Here is a 19,130-nt window from a genome sequence, read left to right as displayed (position 1 = left end):
AGTTGAATAGATGGTGATATCGACATGGCAGAAAAGACTTTTACAGTATTTAGTTAGTCGTATATGAACATGGTACATATCTGAGCATAATATGTCCGTCTTCAAAACCATTCCATTAATAACACCTCTTGATGGTCTTTCATGTCAACATTGGGTTCTCAGTAAATGAACTCTTATAAAGTCTAGCTTATAGTTCAGTGCGGATGGTGCCTACCATATAATCGCTATGATGACTATCTTAAATCGTATTATCGCTACGTTATCGCTACATTCCATGAACAGTTGCTTATATCAAATTAGGAGCTAAACAACTATGAATCTTACAGTAACCTAAATACGAATGTTTTTCTGTAAGCCGTAGACATCTCTAAAATCGTTTTATCAGTAAATCTTGTCCAAAGGATGATCGTATTGACACGGGGTTTTCTTTCAAATTCGTCTTACTAACTATAGTTACTCTAATAAACCTGGTGACCGTGTGACCTCCAAAAATGGAAGGAATCTTTTTTCCACAGTATCTCATCAACAGATGGTCGTACAAACGCTTAAAACCTTCACTGTTAACAATGCATAATTATTTTACCATCAGAATAACGCCTAACTAGCCCCTGGTATGAAGTCAGTATTCCTACATTGATGTTAAAGTCAATCGTCAATGAATGGATGCAGCGGAATATTGTACATTACTGACTATGGTTTACATATTTAACTAAACTTAACATATGCTTTGACATTTTGTGAGACACGTTGAATCGCATTCTATCCATTATAGCTTTGTAACCATGGCAGATACTTTTTTCCTACACATCTAGGTGTCATGTGAAAATGTTAACTCAATTATTGTAAGAAGATATAGTTATTACCCATGCTACTTCATAGGGATGTATATTACTGGACAAAAAATATATCGGAACGGAACGCTCAAAACAGTGACGTCAGAACTGTTTCTTAAACCTGAGCATGCGCAATTAATAGTTCCAACAACAATGGCGGCTTCTTGGAGGGTACGAATATTTATAGTTCTTGAATCGGATTCTAGACCTATATCCATTAATTTTACATAGTTAATTAATCAAAGCTTGAAATATGTTTATTTGATACACATAGCTTTAAAATTTGCACTTTCATAGAATTAAACGCTCTCCTGGATTGGAACGGTTGCAAGAAAACATAAGTGGAGCAGAGTGATCTATTCGGATGTTAGTGATTATGTTATTTAGGCAGAACCTTCAGAAGAAAAGCTCGAGCTATTTTACACCTGTAGTCATTTTCAAACCCAAATCTTCAGTTTGCATTTATATGTTCAGACCTTTTTGCCAGTGTAGAAAACTTGTTTACTCATTTCAGTTTCCTGCACAGTTTGTTCTACAACGTAAGACGTATCAGATATTTATGTTTCGGTGTTACCGAAATATAAATAACATGTGATATGTCTTAAATTGTAAGATTATTGCACAATGAATTTCACACATTATTAATTTTAATGCGTCAAAACGTTTGCAGCAAATTGAAGACAAAAGTAAGAAAAGGCGATTGAAGAGGCAGTGGGATCTGCTGATGAATATCGTATTTGATTTATATTTCTTTGCACCTTCGCCACCATTTATTATTATGTTTTCAGTTCATTACCAAGCATTTCAATAGCGAGTGTAATGTTTTTAGAATTTTGTTAACGTACATTTAAATGACAATCATTCACTATAATCGGATCCTGTTAGACCATATTCCTTTGGAATGTCATTATGTAACACCCCAAAAGTACGTATTGTAAAATCCATGTTCAAGTACGTGAACATTGTTGGATAAGATCATGCAAAAGATGTAATAATATCATATAACGATTGAATGTCGTGTGCTTTGATGTCACAGTGAATCCTATGCATGCTGATCAAAAAATACATACTACCCTATATTGTGATGATTTGACTGGACATAAAAGTCGATAGGAATTGATAATTTTCATCAGGAAATTTCTTAAGACAGTTAAAGTGCAGAATATTCAATAATCAGAACACGCATACTCAAAATGGCTTTTTAATCAAATATGATTTTAAACATTCGAGCATGAATTATTGTAGACTACCTTGAAAAAGCAGTTATTTGTGTTAGATTTTGCACTCAATTAGGCAGAAATCAGGTTTCCGTTTTCAATGGTTATCTGCTATGGGGACTGAGAATAACTTGACCTTCAATGGATGAAACTCCAAATTTTGGTTTTGCAATTTGGAAAGAATCTTATTCAAAATTTTCACAGGACACCTAACCATCAGCATCAGTGTAATTAAGATATTATCTGCTATATAATATATTTATTTCATCGCAATTCTAGCGATTTGCCTTATTTAACAAGGCAGCAAGAATTACATGGCGAACAGCTTAGTTTCATTTCCTGCCTGTAAATGTTACATTAGTAACAATGTAAGGACAAACATACCAATACATTGGTCTCCCGTTGCACTGGTTTTAAGATTAGGGTAGGCAGGTCATTTTCTGTTTTCTATGGTATATATATTTTGTTCACTGGGAGAGTGCTAGGTTTGGTAAGCAACACTGACGATCGACTATCCGAAAACTCATCTCGTTTTTTTGCCCTCTATGTTTCTAGACGCATTGTTTTATTTTTTGAAGTCGTAAGTAGCACCCAAACTTAAATCTATTTTACAAAATATTAAGCTATGTATTCAAGATAAAAGTCTTTAATCCAATGTATCTCATTAACCCAACAAAGAATTCTCCCTTTTTTATGAGAATAAAATACGTTGGAGTTTCATCCTTGTTTTTGATCATGTTGTCAGCAAAATCATCTTTTTTCTCTTATGGCCTTCACGAACAAATCAAACGATTTTATGTTTTCTGAATCTATACACATTATATTATATATGCATAAGCTACATATCCTGAGTTCGTGAACATAGTTTGTCTTTAACAAATCCCTCATGAAGAATACATTTGCAATACAAGGTACGCTTGTTTCATTTTCTTATCGAATAAGCATTTTGGGTATCGATTTTTTTGTAACATAAAGTGGGTATAACGGGTACATATTCAACACAACTTTTTTTGTTTCGTAAATCTTGGGATATTTGACCTAGTTGAAAAACGTTTCACCATACATTATGTGACATGAAAAATTCATTCAATTTAATGTGTCCCAACATATATGGTAAATATATTAGCAAGGATGTATTTTTGAACCATTTATATAAGGCTTTTGAGGTTCGCGAGAATTTTGTAGACTTTTGAAAGTGAATTTATATAATTCATTGTAAGTGTTTCAGATGATGAATTGTAATAACAACTGATGCCAATAAAATTGTAACAAGAAATTCTTTTATCAGATCTAAAAAACCAGGCTGAATGTGAACAACCACCAAAATTTGATAAGATGGTTTTACGAGGAGATAAAGTGGAATGGAAAAGTAATTTTATTTTATAATTTTATTTTATGCTTTTCATAGTCCCCCACCCTCGATTAATGAGCCATTTCTGTGAAAACTTTCACTGTTAATAAACACCTTCACACCATTAACATTGCATTTAATCATACTTATTTGGCTTTTCTTAATTGAATTGCTTTCATGCCACGTGAGTTGTTTGTTTAACCACGTGCAGCATGCGATCTTTTAATCTCCAGATGATAATTTTTTTTTATGCAGATGAACACAATCCATCATGCATTCTGTTTTTTATTGCAGTGGTTACCATGTTCTGAATATATTCCCGTTCGTATAATACCATCTATGGCAAGCATTTCTTTATATTGAAATAGTCTTATATTCAGTAAATATCCCTTAATATTTTCTTGATTACGAGGTTAAGAATAATAACACGTTTCTGTAACATTGCCTTCTGTTTTATAGTCATATCTGACTACCTGTAAAATGTGCAGAGGTTCCAATTACATAAGTATCTCCATTCATGATTTGTAAGCTGTACAAAGTTTCTCAAAAAGATAGATACAGAAGAATACAGAAGAACTAATGGCAGCCTCTTCACCCCAGTACAAATACCTATAGATAACATAACTATTGCACAGGATTGTATATAAAACTACAATAACTACGACAAAGGTAAAACCAAGTAAATCTTCCAACAAAGAATTGTACGAAACACTATCACACCTGCACAGTATCCAGTGAAATTTGAAACTTGAGAAAGACTAATGACTGTCTGCATCATAGAGATGCTATTCCTATAGTACATTTGGCTGTTTATTTGGATTTGGATTTAGATGAAATTAACATTTGAAAATGGTCCTAATGATTTATATCCCATTTTCTTTTATGGGTGGTACACGTCTCATCCATTTTACGTACTTTATCAAATAAAGGGTACTATTCGTTTGTTTTTTATCACTATAACTGTAACAGTTGAGTTTGATATCACTTTATAAACATTTCATTAAATATTTTTGTTATAATGTCAAAAAGTTATTTTATATAAATGATAATAACTTTGTTAAGCTTAGATTTAAACTACAAGATATAAGGCATTGTTTTCAATTTAGAAAGATACTAAAAGTACTTCAGTACAATACCTAGCCTGAATTTTATATAATCATTACTTTGTCACAGGATGAAGTCGGGTTCGGACTTCATTAGGGAAGACACCAAAAGCAACTGCGTTTACAAGATGTTTATTTATAAATGCAATTTAAATATTAACAAATCTGACAACATTATAAACAAAAAGATAAGGAAAACTATGAAGTTCCTAACATGGAACTATCAACAACAATTAACTCAACGAGATAAACCTCAAACATGAATTTAACAAATGGAATTTCAAACAAACGTGAATTAAGTCCTATCACCGATCAACAAAATAAAAGTATATGATCTACACCCAAATATAAACAAAGTCTTGAAAGTATCGTTCATACAACGATATTGAAATGCATGTGAATTTGAATGTATCGTTCAAATAACGATATTAAGAAGAATGTAAATTTGAAAGTATCGTTCAAATAACGATTTTGAAATGCATGTAATTATGAACCTATCGTAAACCGATATTGAAATAGGAATGAATAAAATTATGAACCTATCGATCGTAAACCGATATTGAAATAAGAATAAATGAAATTATGAACCTACCGATCGTTCACATAACGATATTGCAATAGGAATGAATGAAATTATGAACCTATCAATTGTTCATATAACGATAGGAATGAATGAAATTGTGAAACAATTGATCCTTCACATAACGATATTGCAATAGGAATGTATGAAATTATGAACCTATCGATAGTTCATATAACGATATTGCAATAGGAATGAAAATTTACTGAGATAGCAGTAGTGGAAATAACATGGAACACTATATATAACTATCGTGGCGCCCATTTGACGTCCAATATGTAACTCCGGTTCCACGCGCTCTAGTCAATGGTCAGAGAAGCGCCCACACATGGTCCGCCCCTCTCAGTCTGTTGAAGGATCCCTCGAGAGCACTCACATCACAGACCTGATGGTCGCGAACCCCTGATCCCTCGCATCGAGAAAACCAGTCCACACTTCCAATCCAACGTCACCATAACACAGCGTATACGTCACACGAAACCACACAGATTTCTGTGACTCCACATCATACGATGTATGAGGCATGGCAAGCATGTATAAGGCAGCTCTACAGCTGGTGACTCCACATCAAACCATATACAAGGCATTGCATAAAGTAGCTCTACAGCTGGAGATTTGCTTCCGTAAAGGGGTACGCTTTCTGACAAGAATCGGCGTAATGTAATTTGGTTATAGGGAATTTGCTATATATGTACACTAGCTGTGACAGATATGCGCAGCTAGGTACTTAGATTTCCCGCTGCAGGCAATTTGCTCGTGCAGCATGGTCTGATTTTCGCTGAGGATTTCGAAATAACTAGAGCCGAAAAAATATACCACCCTCGGGTGACGCTGTACGCGGCAACGAAACCCGAGTACATTTTTGACAACATATACATATTAATATAACTCGTACACAATTTCGTGACAATACCTCCCCCTTACAAAACGTGGAAACACTTTTAGAAAAACACGGAATTGTGTCAAAAATATAAACTGAAACGTACTTACATTTGAAGAAAAAAAAATGCAAATCAGACTCTGTTTAAGTAATCGGCCCCTACGTTTTCCGACCCTTTGATTGCTTCGATCCGGAAACGATATGGCTGCAGATTCAATGCCCAGCGCATCAATCTTGCGTTGGCAACTTTTGCTTTGTTCAAATATATGAGAGGCTGATGGTCCGTTTCAAGGACAAATTCCCTTCCGAAAAGGTACGTGTGGAATTTACCTATACCCCACACCAGTGCCAAACACTTCTTTTTGATCACGGAGTAATTTTGATTCTTAGGCAGCAATGTCCTACTAGCATAAGCTATGGGTAATGTTACCCCCTCTTGCTCTTGTAGCACAATTGCTCCTGATCCCATGTCGGAAGCATCAGTTCTCAATATGAACGCTTTATTTAATTTTGGCAACTTTAGGATTAGCGCACTGACCAATCTTCCCTTAAGAGCGTTAAAAGCTCTTTCCTGGCATGAACCCCAAGAAACTTTATTGGGCTGCCCCATCCTAGTTAAATCCGTCAATGGACTAGCTATAGCGGCGACATTTGCAACGAACTTCCTATAAAATCCTATCAACCCAAGAAACGATCGTATCTGTTTCTTGGTTTCTGGCCTAGGAGCGTCTTTAATAGCTTCAATTTTGCCAGGGTATGGTTTTACTTGCCCTGACCCACTTACTACATGGCCCAAGCATTCCAAGTTAGAATATGCTATACTACACTTGGAGGGTCTTGCTGTGAGATTTGCCTTGCAGAGTCTGTCGAACAGATCGACTAATAAACTAACATGCTCTTCCCAGGTATGCGCATATACAAAGATATCGTCGACGAAAATATCTACGTTATTCGTGCCTATCAACAATTTTCGCACACAGGTAACAGACTTTCGCTCAAACATCGATAATGACGTTAACAATAACAGAACAAACGTTCGCTCAAATAGCGATAATGACGTTAGCTCAGATAGCTATAATGATAGTATTTCAGGTTTTATAGCAATGATGGTGGTTTTATATGCTCGATTAGTGATCATGATATGTAACCCAAACGGTGGGAGATAACCTGGTGTCCAAATGACACTCACATGGTACCTTCAGTCCCACCACTGTCGAATGGTAAAGGAGCCACCACGCATGGCCCGCCACTCCCAGCCTACCCATGGATCCCTTGGACCCTGCAAGCCCGTTGGTTCCGGAGCCCTGGTTCCTCTACACGAGATAACCACAATCTCCCTATGAACCTAACGTCACCACCGACAGCAGCACACTAGGTACATATCAAGTCACAAAGAACCACCACTCGACACCCAAACCATCCCCTTCTAACACAGCTTCACAGCTGACAACACAAACATCAACAGCTCTACAGTGGCCAACAAACACGGACAGTCACTGGCTTTCTCATCAGCTCCATCACATCACATCACAGACAGTAAAGTTCGGACACAAAGACAGACAGCATGGACTGCTCCTCCTGAACGAATAATCTATGGGCCTCCCCCTCATACTCAAACGATTTGCCCAACTCCGTTAGATCTTTGAGTGACAACGTGATATTTAAATATATGCAATATGTATATATGTATATAAAATAAACAAATGGCATATAAAACGGAATATGAGTGAGGTATTCACTCACCCGCCTGAATTCTCTCTTGTCATAAAGGTCACAATCTGAAACAGATAACTTAAAAATCTTACCGGAGTCAAGACCTATGCAAACTAACGTCCCTACCCCGTCTAATCCAATAATGCTCCGCCTAATCCAATAATCCCACTTCTGACACCATTTTAAAAAATGATGGTAATTTTATTTCAGTACCAGATCACATGAGTGCGTTTGCCAGTAGTCCTACTGTGGTGGACAATTTTTATTTGGGTCGGCTGTACATGCCCAGTCAACGAAATGGTTAGTTATCATAAATATTTCCACCATGCACAGTTACTTTACAGATATAAGATATCATGAAAATGATGTTTTAAATGATGGTTGTAATTAAGTTGTCTTGATAAAATGTTTAGAAACTTGATTACGTTGCACATGGCATGACAAAGATATAATATATCAAGGGGAACTGATTATTTTTTAATCAGTACGTTGACAGTTTCATATATTTTTAATGTGGGATGGGTGCGGATGTTTTTCGCTGGTTATTGTCAAAGCCCAGTACAAAGATTACTGCTAACCAAGTTTAACAGTGAATAAACATTCATATTGTTGTATCGTGCTAGTAGTAGTTCTTACAGTGCAAATAGTCTGGTAAATCAAATATCAGGCTTTTTAATATATGTTCGTAGATGTTGCAAGTCAAACTGCAGAGCATCTTGCATTGTCATATGCTAACTTATCCATGTACAGTTATGGCATGCTTGTCTTCCCAACACCATTAATCAGGAGAAATGGAATTTATGGTGAGCATAAGGATACGTGTTTCAGAATCCTAGAATAAATTTGTGTGGAGAGCAAAGAAAAGAGGGAAAGCCCAGACGTGCACAGCACATATGTGTTTTATATGTGCCATTGGTATTCTTTGTGGCCGTAAGAAAGCACTTTTTATCTCAGTCCGAAGTTATTAATGACAAATATGCATATCATTAGCTGATTACTCATTGACACTTCTTGTACATTTTTGTAGGGGAAAAGGAGATTAAAAATTGACCATGATGAACCCTGCAGTCCTCAAAGAAGAACACAAATTGGACACAACCACAGGGCTGGTGAATTAATATAAAACAAAACCCCTGACCTAAGTTCCACAAGCCCGAACTAAAGCTTCCAGATGCCCAATATTTCCCCTTTTTCATATTATTTGCAACACAAAATTGTCATTGCTACAATTAGATAGTGAGTTTGAAGGTTATGCAGGTGTTCACAACTACACTCACCAGAGACTGCATTGTCCTGGAGTTTAAACTTCTCTGCTGGTTTCTCTTAGACAATCGTGGTCAGAACCAAGTTGACATATGTCAATATGTTATTCACAGTATGTGCAAAGAATTTATCGCCACTCCGCTGCCGTACTTTTATTTGGCTAGCGTGTTTCACAAGATAAAACTCCATCTGCGAGTTCTTAAATTTATATTTGTTGGGCTTTGCTGATACTATTGATAACTAATTGCTTTTTAAATCAACTTCATATATGAATCATGATTGAATACTATTCTGTCAGTTGAAATGACCGTGCTTTGCCTTTAAAATATGCAGTAAAATCAAATTTTTTTTAACAATCATTGCCTCTATTCACACTATTGTCAAAAACCTTCGAAACATATGGCTTAAACATTTTCATTCAAAGCAGTGATACACAATACCTTTCGTTGTACTACATGCATCTAACATCTCGTTGATTTACTTATTGTGCTGTTGCATGTTTCATGACCTGAGCAATGATCATATCTATGCAGATAACACAATTGGCGTCCCCACTGCAGTGGTCAAACACATTTCACAAGCTTTCGTCAGCCACATAAGTAATATGTGACATGGTGGTTTATAACCTGACCTCGTTGCATTTTAATTACTGCAGTTTAAACCGCCCGATGGATAGTTTTACATCATCTCCAATTATGACTGTTTACTGTTTAGATATGCCACATGTAATGGGCATATACTAATAGTGGTAGCTTTGTTTCTTCTTCTAGTTTTAAAGATTACTAAAAATTGTTTTCTTTGAACTATGATTGTGTTAGGGTGTTTGGAATTACAAATCGTGGTTTAGTATGACATGCCGTGTAACAATTTGTTTAAAATCAGATCTACACTTCAAATAGAACAGTAGCGATCTTATTTTAATCATATTTCACTGAAAACACATTTCCGCATTTCATCAGGGGAATCAAAGTGATCTCTGAGAAACTTGATTATTTTTGTACAAGCCCAATGGGCACCTTTTTTAGAAGAATGGACAAAACGGATGTAAAATTAGGGGCCCCAATAGCCGGGCTATCATATTTGTTTAGCACTGCCTTTGGAAAATGTAATCATTATGATTTGTATGCACATGAATGCTTATATTTATATTTAAAAATGCATCTTGCCATTAACAGAAATATAATTTTTTGGGAATGAATATTTTATCACCTGAATTGCTTATCCGTTTTTATTATTGTTGCAGTCGCTCTTGATGTATGGCAGAAACGTGTCAAACATAATAGTTTGGTCTACTTATATGTGAAGATGAAACCTTTCACCAAAACAATATTAGTCACAAAAGACCACGTTCCAGATGAGGTGAGTATGTTGCACTGACTTTATTCATTTGCCATATGCAAATATGTATGACAGAGATCTTAAATGTATGTTTTTTATCCTGATCCATGTGGTCACCATGATGAAATGATGTTTTATTAATCCTGCATACATTTCACTGGTATGTGCATTTTCGTTCTTCTCCTAAGTCTTGTAACATAAATTGTAGAACATTTAATGATATTGATAAGCAGTTTCTTACATACAAATATTGATAATTGCTTTTGAGCTTTCGATATTTTTCATGAATTATGTATATTGGAGACAAGTGTTATGATGTATATATGTGCTTCATGTTGCCGCGTGAATGTAATTATTTCATTTCAGATCATTTATGTCTACATATACTGTCTTCACAGGGATACAAGGGTCAGTTTGCTGTGTTTATATTGCAAATTTCTATATTCTTCATCTTTTCTGCATTTGTGATGCATGACTGATAAAGCTTTCTTGAATGTTGTAATATTGGATATACACCTCAGTGTTGGAATTGTTGTAATCATTTGCTTATTTTTCATGATGTCCATGTTTGTTGTTGAAAATGTTGTAATACTTTGCTTTTGTTTAAGATGTACATGACACTTAAAATGTAATAGTACGCTTGTGTTCAGGAAGTGCGTGTTGGTCATGTAAATGTTGTATGAATATGATTGTGTTTCGGATGTACATGTTGGTGTGGGAAATCTTGTAATATTATGCTTGTGTTCATGCTAAGTGTTTTAGATGTATTGTTTTATGATTCATTCTTGGTTTCTTAACTATTAGTATATAAACCCATTACATGTTCTAATTTATTTTAACAGTTACATCATGAAACTAATGAAAACAGAACACCAGAAGATCAATATATTCTCTGTAGATTCGATGCAACTTGGTGCCATTAAAAACTTGACTATTGGCACAAATGTTTTCAAATTAACATCCACATCTTAAAAGCAGTTGATCGGGTGTGTTGCTTGTTTAATTGTTTATTTATATTCACTTGGTGTATTTATTCAATATACATATACGAGTCAATTTTTTAATAATGTGTACATTTTTGTCTTTACAGAATGAATATCAGTACATACCATGCTCTGTTTTGTTCCTGATGGTCAATATAAAACACCAGCTTAACGTAGCAGATTCAAGCTATTTGTAATGTAAAGTATCCAATTATATTTCTTACCTGATTTTCTAGAAGAAACATGCTGTTCCTATTTAAATGTGTTTTTCATTTTAATTTGTATGTTTTAATTTGCATGACAGTGTTACCTCCTGTCTGTTTGCCCTCACAGCAAGATCTGTAGTGGAACATCCTTGCTGCATCATCACATTTCCGTTTTGCTCTATACATTAAATTCCTAATAAAGTTCCATCATGCATTTTATTCTGCAGAAATCAACCTTAGTTTTTTGACATTTATAGCTTTGAATAAATCATTACTGCAGTAACTATGTTCTGAATTGTTAGAGAGACAATATTCTGTAGTTAATTGCTTTTCTGTAATTATTTACATTCATTTTATCAACAGGTTGAAGTAGCAGCCGAGTCCATTATAGGACTACTCAATATGGGTCTATGGCACTTGATTTTAGTAGTAACTTCTTTGCCTGTGATTTGCAAAGGTTTCTTCTTATTGCATATTCATAGGGCAGTAAACCTCAGGAATGTCTTCTCAAAACATTTCTTTTATAATGGTATTGCTTGTAGCAGTGGTATTTACATCTCACTTCTTATGTACTTCTTTGCATTATTACTGGTTTCTTGGCATAATTGCACGAATTCCACGTGGCAGAGGGAAACATAGTTTTGCTTGTATAATGGTATGCATATGTACAAACGATGATTATTCAGGCTATTATTGCAGCATTTCAGTTTCTTTTACACATTTTAAAATATTGTATTGTTTGATTTTACGATTCATTGTTGGCTCAAAAACCGTTTTAGGTAGAACATTCAAGTTGCATATGTGAGTGAATGGATATAAATGTACAGGATCGTGTTAGACTTTTATGTCATCATGGCAATTAATGGGGAAAAAAATTGAATTAGAAATTTTTGTTGTTGGAATTGTTTATGTGCATCAAATATTGGTATTTCAGGTTATTTCTGATAGTGTCATGCGGATGACTGTCCTTAATCTTTTGCGGGAAATTGGTGAATCACTTACAGGCCTTTTGTTCACTTGAAAGTAAGCTATTATAGTGAATTCTATAATTGAACAAAGATAGCATTTTTTATTTCTGTAAGTTTCACCAGCTATTACACAAGTCATTGCATTGAAACTCAACCTGCTAAGCAATTGAAGACCAAGTTATACTGATGAATACCATATTAACATATTACCATTTAGGAGAGCCAATAATGCATTTATCAATGAATATTATGCCACAAACAGAAAATGGCTTTTGAATATCATGCCATAAACAGAATATAGACCAATATTTGTTGAAATAGAACATGTTGAGAAAAAGGGCAGAACCTGACACTGCGTGAAAACACTAATGGAAGTTATTCAATGAAGTGATTAATACAGGGCACCTGCTTGACGAAACTACTTGGCATATGGATATGTATATGTTAAAGTTGCAGGTTGTTCCAGTATTGTATTTTCATAGTGGTTAAGGTATTATAGTGAGTTTAAAAGTTTTGAAATCCACTTGGAGGCCTTTATTGATTTGGAATTTTTGCTGCTTGGTTAACAATGTGTCTGCTTAAAGATGTAACGACAAAAGTCATTAGTATTAAAAGCTAATTTAGAATGTTTCTTTTGTATCATAAACTTGTGTTCATTTTATATGAAACCTCAGTTGTGTAGATCCGTATTATCATTGTGAAAATAGTAAAAGATAATCTTAGCTTTTGTAATTTTCATTTTAGGTCCTTCTAGGTTAATAGCCCCACTAATTTATGTTTGACTTTGGGGCTAAACTGTGTCGCAGAATAGAAAACGAGTGGGTTTTTGGACTAAATGAATAAGACAAACACAATGTGAGAAAGATGGGCATTTATGAAATGAATTAATAAAGAAAAATATATAATGTAAAAATACAATGATTCTCTCACGCTCTCAACATGCGATTGACTCAAATCACTCTACACAACATTCACACATTGAAAATAAACCAAAATATTAAAGCAATATGAAGTAAATATCCAAGAAACCTCATGGACTGCATATACGCTTGAAACAGTATTTTACACTATAAGAGAGATTCACATAATCTCGAATTTGAACTCTATTAAGATTCAAAATAATCTTATTAACACAACTAAGATTCAAAATAATCTTATGAACACAACGAAGATTCAAAATAATCTTATGAACATAAAAATGCAAATGGAACAACAATTGATCCAAACGTATGCTTCCAGACCCCTTGTACATTCGCAAGATTCCTTGGGTTGGCTCACACTCTTATCGGCCGCTCGCACCCTTTATGGATCCACCACATGTACATTCATACGTATACACACGTACAGACAGCATACAACACCCTTTTTAATTTGCTACGTCTACGTCCGTGGCACAGACATACGTACATACATACATGCGTATTTACAGCACGTAGCCTTAAATACTCTGGAAACTCCAGACAGCTCTAAACAACTTTAGACAGCTTCAGACAGCTTCAGACAGCTCTAGTCATATTCACAGTCACAACCACAGTGACAGACACAATTACAGCAACAGACACAATCAGCTACAATAAAACCAAATTGGTCATAATAATAGTTTCTGTATAATCACTAGATATATGATATTACTTTAACCTCTAATAGTGACCTGTAATTCAAAGTTAAAATCTTCGTTGTAATAAAATGCATTATTAAGCGATAAGACATTACAAACCGAATAAGCTTCGCATATCAAATGAAAAATGTAAATTTAACACTTACCCCTATGGCTGGAGAACAATGGAGAGCGTGCAGTTCTTGACGTGATCCAAATCGACCAGTGTCGGTTTTAGAAATTGATCTTACTTAAATCCATAGGAGAGTGAGCAAAAGTAAGGGTAAAATACCCGCACATATCATGTTAGTAATGTTACTTCCTCACAAGCAATTTCTGGCGAGGTACATGTTAATACAGTCGCTTACCTGTAAAAACACGTATTCACCCTAGATAACGTTGTACGCATGTACAACGAGAAATAGTCGAATAAGTCTAAGGCAAAACCAAGTTATGTTTTTTTTTTGTTGTTGCCTAATTCTGTGACAAACTGGGAGGTTGTTACACTCCAACATAGCAAATAACCTGAGAGCAACTCTTGTTTTAAAGGTAATAATCCACATATTTAGCTTTGATCTGAGCACATTTAAAAATATTGCAGCATGTTCTAGTCCTACATTCTCGCAATGTGGTTATGAGAGAAAGCTGCAAGTAGCTACCCATGGGTCGATGCTTACTGTGGTTCTTTTGCTGAGATATGGCGTTAAACACCCTAAAACAAAACCACACATCATTTTTGGCATTGTAGCTTGAATGATAGTACCCTTGCATAGTGTCATCTGGATTTTGTTTCAATTTGTTTATAATTGTTTTCATTATTCAACCACGATTTAAATATATATCCTAACTATTTTGATATCCATAGATGTAACATTTAGATTGCATGGGACCACGTCATTGGAGGTGAAACCACCTATTTCACACGCATCTCACTATTCATCTAGCCTGAAGAAAATATACTTATGATGTCATAAATTGTATCAAAATTAATTCAATAAAATAGCAGGAATTATATTTTAACATATCATTAGCAATCATTATTTCACTATAACCACCACACAAGAAATGCTTGTCTAAAGGAATACTGTTTACTATCAAATTAAAAGGTTGCCAGATCAAGATACTCTGTAACCTACTTGATTAAGATCTTGGGTTTCAATTGGTTGAATGGTAGTAGTGATATCGTAATGCTTCATTTTTATTTTTTTTTGACTTTTGCTGTTTGCAGAAGAGCTCCTCAAACAGGAGGAACTGTTACTTCTATTACAACTTAATGACATCTGCCAGTAACACCTGGATATATTAGAAAATATTGCTAAGGATCAAGGTATGTGCATTATTACATTATTTTATTTACAGTTCTCTCTCTCTCTATCTATCTTGGCTGTCTGAAATCATTTGTGAACAGTTGACATGCTTTTTGATAAAATTATTCCATTTGCATCTGTTTGTGTTTTATATGACCCTAACTTGCTGCATTAAGAGTTTTTACAAAACATATTAAACGTTGAAGTTTTATAATTTGATTTTTATTGGATACTATTGTACCCCCCCCCCCGAGTTAATAATAATAATTGAAAATTACACAATTGTTCTCTTAAAAAACAGACATGATGCATGTTATATATATTACCATGAAACAAGAAACACTTTTGTCCCATTTGCTAAATGGTTACTTTTATATTTGTGAATTTTGTCACAGACAGTGCAAAAGTAGAGGCAATTTACTTTTTCTTTTTCTGTATTTATCTTCAACAGCACCATTAGAGATATTGTGTAGACATTTTGGATGTAAAATACCTCCAGGTAAAGAAAAGAGTCCAGTGGGTAAATTGGAATATCTGTTTATATATTTGGCATGGGGTGGAGGTGGTCCAAGGTTCAAATTTCTTTTAAGGAACTAATTTGTTGATTCTTAGTTAATTAAAGATTAGGCATTACATGCCACAACATGTAATGAAATGTAAACAATTAAATGTCCCTAATCTTTAGTCTTATGTTTCAAATATGTGCAATTTTCACGATATTTTGTATGAGATTTGTCTCTATATCATTTATTTGCATATGTTTTGTACCAAACATATGCACATTGGTTTACACAAACATTACATTAAAGTGTCTAATGATATTCTAGTGGTCATGCAAGCAGGTTAATTCCATCATTTTAAGACTTCACATTCTTACATGAATACTTCAGCTTCAAACATACTGGCTGCTTGAGATCAATATTTGTTTAACCAGATTTCTTGCATCAACAGATTGGCACGAGTTTATTAACATCTTATGTAAGTTTGAAATTTGAGGATTTAATGGAAACTTAAGCAGGATGAATCGTCCTAGTAAATTACAATGGAATTTTCAGATTTAATTAACTGTGTGCTTGCAGAATTCAGGATGTTTAAAGAAAATATGTCAGTTCCATTAACTAATATTGATATCACTTTTCATTTTTACTGCACATTTTCTGATAGTGTCTACTGCAGATTACTATTTCAATTATAAAACATATTTTGCAGACAATACATGACTTTAAGACGTTTTTAAGTATTTTTGGATTGAATGTTATAAATCCTGATGTGTACGCGTTAGTTTTCAGATGGGTTGTTATCACTGGGGAGACTTCTGGATTCATTACCAGTGCACGAGAACCAATGATGCTTACAGGGATGTTTCTGCAAGCGATATGTTTGTGCATTTTGTTAGATTTAATGTAACAGACTTAAAGGTATAATTTGTTTCTGAGTGTATTGTGGTATAAGTTGTCAGTGGCAACATCAAAAAGCAGTGTCCATACGTCAAAGAGTATACTGTATGATTTGGCAGCTGACATTTTTTATGCTACTGAAACTCAAAACCAGTGGTTCATGCTTTTAAATTAGTTTCGTCATCACTTTATTGCAAGCAGTTAAGTATTGTTGTTGACCGAAAACTTAGATTTAATTTCATTTTGTGCAAGACAGTTTTTTCTCTCCAAATAATCCGTAATAGTTGATGAATCAAATACATGGTATGTTTTACTTTGAAAACTGCTGAACTCTTTTGCGATAAAAAGTAAAGATTGGTTGCTGACTTCATTGTTCTCATAATTGACAGCTTATCGGATATTGTCATTGGTTAGTTGTAAACCAGCTATCACTGGAAATACAATTTTATCGGCCAGAGTATAATGTACACAAGATCAGATTTCATAACATGGTCATGGAGTGGTCTGAATTTGTCACGTCAAATATTTCAATCTTAAGCCTGAGGAGTTATCTTTTTAAACAAGTATAAGCCTTCTTCATTATCTTAATAATAATGTGTATATCATTGTTTTAATTGATATGTAGGCTCAGTGTGTTATAAATTTGAACTGTAATATTACCGTAATAAATATGTAGTCGTGTAAATACGCATGTTACACTAATGCCATCATTGTGATATTTTATTTAGCTTTAGTACATACATGCCTTGCATTTATACAGAAAAAAATTAGAATTTGTTTTGGAAATGTACCATGTGTAACAGTTGTAGATATCTTCTTCAAAAGTATGACAGTAAAATGTACATTACTTAAAACTGTTCACATTGTTTTGTTTTGTTTTTCTATTTTGCATGATATCTAAATGCCCACTTGAATACTTTTTTCAAAATAAACTTTATTTAGAAATGTTTTATTGTCATTATGTTTCATGTTGTGCTACTTGTTCAACAAAAGAAAATTGGAAATAATAAAATGCAGTAAACGCGAATTTCCTTCCTCATAGTTTTTCTCTGCTACAAATATGAAAGGTGTATACATTACTGAATTCCATCTTTCAGTCCATTATACACTGCTAATTAGTGTATTTTAGGTCAGTCAGCTTCTTGAGTCATGCCACTTTTTATGCTATTGCTATCCATCGAAATACATTGGCAGAATCTATTTATATACATATATAAATTTGCTTTCTTCTATATCATGTTGTTTTCTTTAGCATCTTCAGTCTCAGCTTCAGTAACTACTATTATGATGCAAATACCAGCAAACGGTTTTGGCCATTCGAATTTGTTTCCAAGCAATGTTTAATATCCTTTTTATTATAAGCATCTTACAGCTGGAAAAGTACATAATAAACTACTTTTCATTCTTAAGTAAACACATTTTGCATCTACTATTTTTCATTCTGCATTGATAATGACGAATACAGTACAAACTCATTCCTTACTCCGTCTAACCAAACATATATGATGTACCATATGTACTATTACACAGTAGGCAGGATCCACAAGCTGGATCATTATGTACATCAAAGCAATTGAGGGTTGATGCACTTGAAGTAAACATTTATTATATAGTCGTAAACCTAGAGTGTGCCAGATGCAAACATAATATAACAATGTATCATGATCGCTAATACAATGCTTGCATGTTCTTCAAACCACATGACTGCTACAAACTATTGTCAATTTTCCATTTCTCCAGGGGTTTTTTTGCTACTACTTGACACAGATATTCACCAGATGATCTTGTTGGTCCTAAATCAAAATGTTGCTAATCTGACAAACATTATTGCGAAAGATCGACATAGTTTATTTTCCAGCTGAAGACGTTTATAATGATATCTCATTGGTCTTAAATGGTCATGGTTCTGATCTATTCAATTAGGTTACAAAATTGAAATTCATATTATCACTACCTGTTTGACTGATCATATTGATCTTGTGCTTTCAACAAAATATGTGTGTTGATACTAAATGGTGTCACTTTGATATCCGGTATGGAGAACATCTTGAAAATGTTATAATTTCTCTGCCAACCTGAAACCTCAGTACAGAATGGTGTGTATGCCACACGAATGTCTAGTTGGTCCTAAATGAAAATGGTGCAAATTTGACATCTACTACATCTCACAGAGCAGCTATTTTGAAACGCTTGTTATAACTAAAGAATATCAGAGATGGTTTCAATAATGGGCAGTCAAAAGGAACAAACGGTCCTAAATTATTGACTACATTTTGCAGCCAGTAAAGTGCCAGTCACGTCATTGGAATAATGTTTAAAAAAGTATAAGCATGGATCATACACTCGAGAATCTTGAACCGATTGCTAGACAATATGCGTGGCTGAATACTTTTG

The 19,130-nt window shown here is 34.2% G+C and overlaps 1 long non-coding RNA gene across 2 annotated transcripts in view; it reads left to right on the top strand.

The window, feature by feature from the left end:
• LOC149790236 (uncharacterized) overlaps positions 1-17,594 on the top strand; it is a 43,560-nt gene extending 25,966 nt beyond the window's left edge. Inside the window, exons 2-6 of one of the 2 annotated variants that reach the window (XR_016423818.1) lie at positions 10,184-10,299; positions 10,645-10,686; positions 11,369-12,490; positions 15,261-15,359; positions 16,622-17,594. This is a non-coding gene — a long non-coding RNA (uncharacterized LOC149790236). Of the gene's footprint in view, positions 1-9,770; positions 10,300-10,644; positions 10,687-11,368; positions 12,491-15,260; positions 15,360-16,621 lie in introns of those variants that run through there. The other variant, XR_016423819.1, reaches the window with a different exon arrangement.
• The last annotated feature ends 1,536 nt before the right edge of the window (positions 17,595-19,130 follow it).

This window comes from Sinohyriopsis cumingii, chromosome 10 (genome assembly GCF_028554795.1).
Source record: "Sinohyriopsis cumingii isolate HCF-2022 chromosome 10, ASM2855479v2, whole genome shotgun sequence".
Classification (NCBI taxonomy): domain Eukaryota; kingdom Metazoa; phylum Mollusca; class Bivalvia; order Unionida; family Unionidae; genus Sinohyriopsis; species Sinohyriopsis cumingii.
This window is presented reverse-complemented; position numbering and strand designations above follow the sequence as displayed.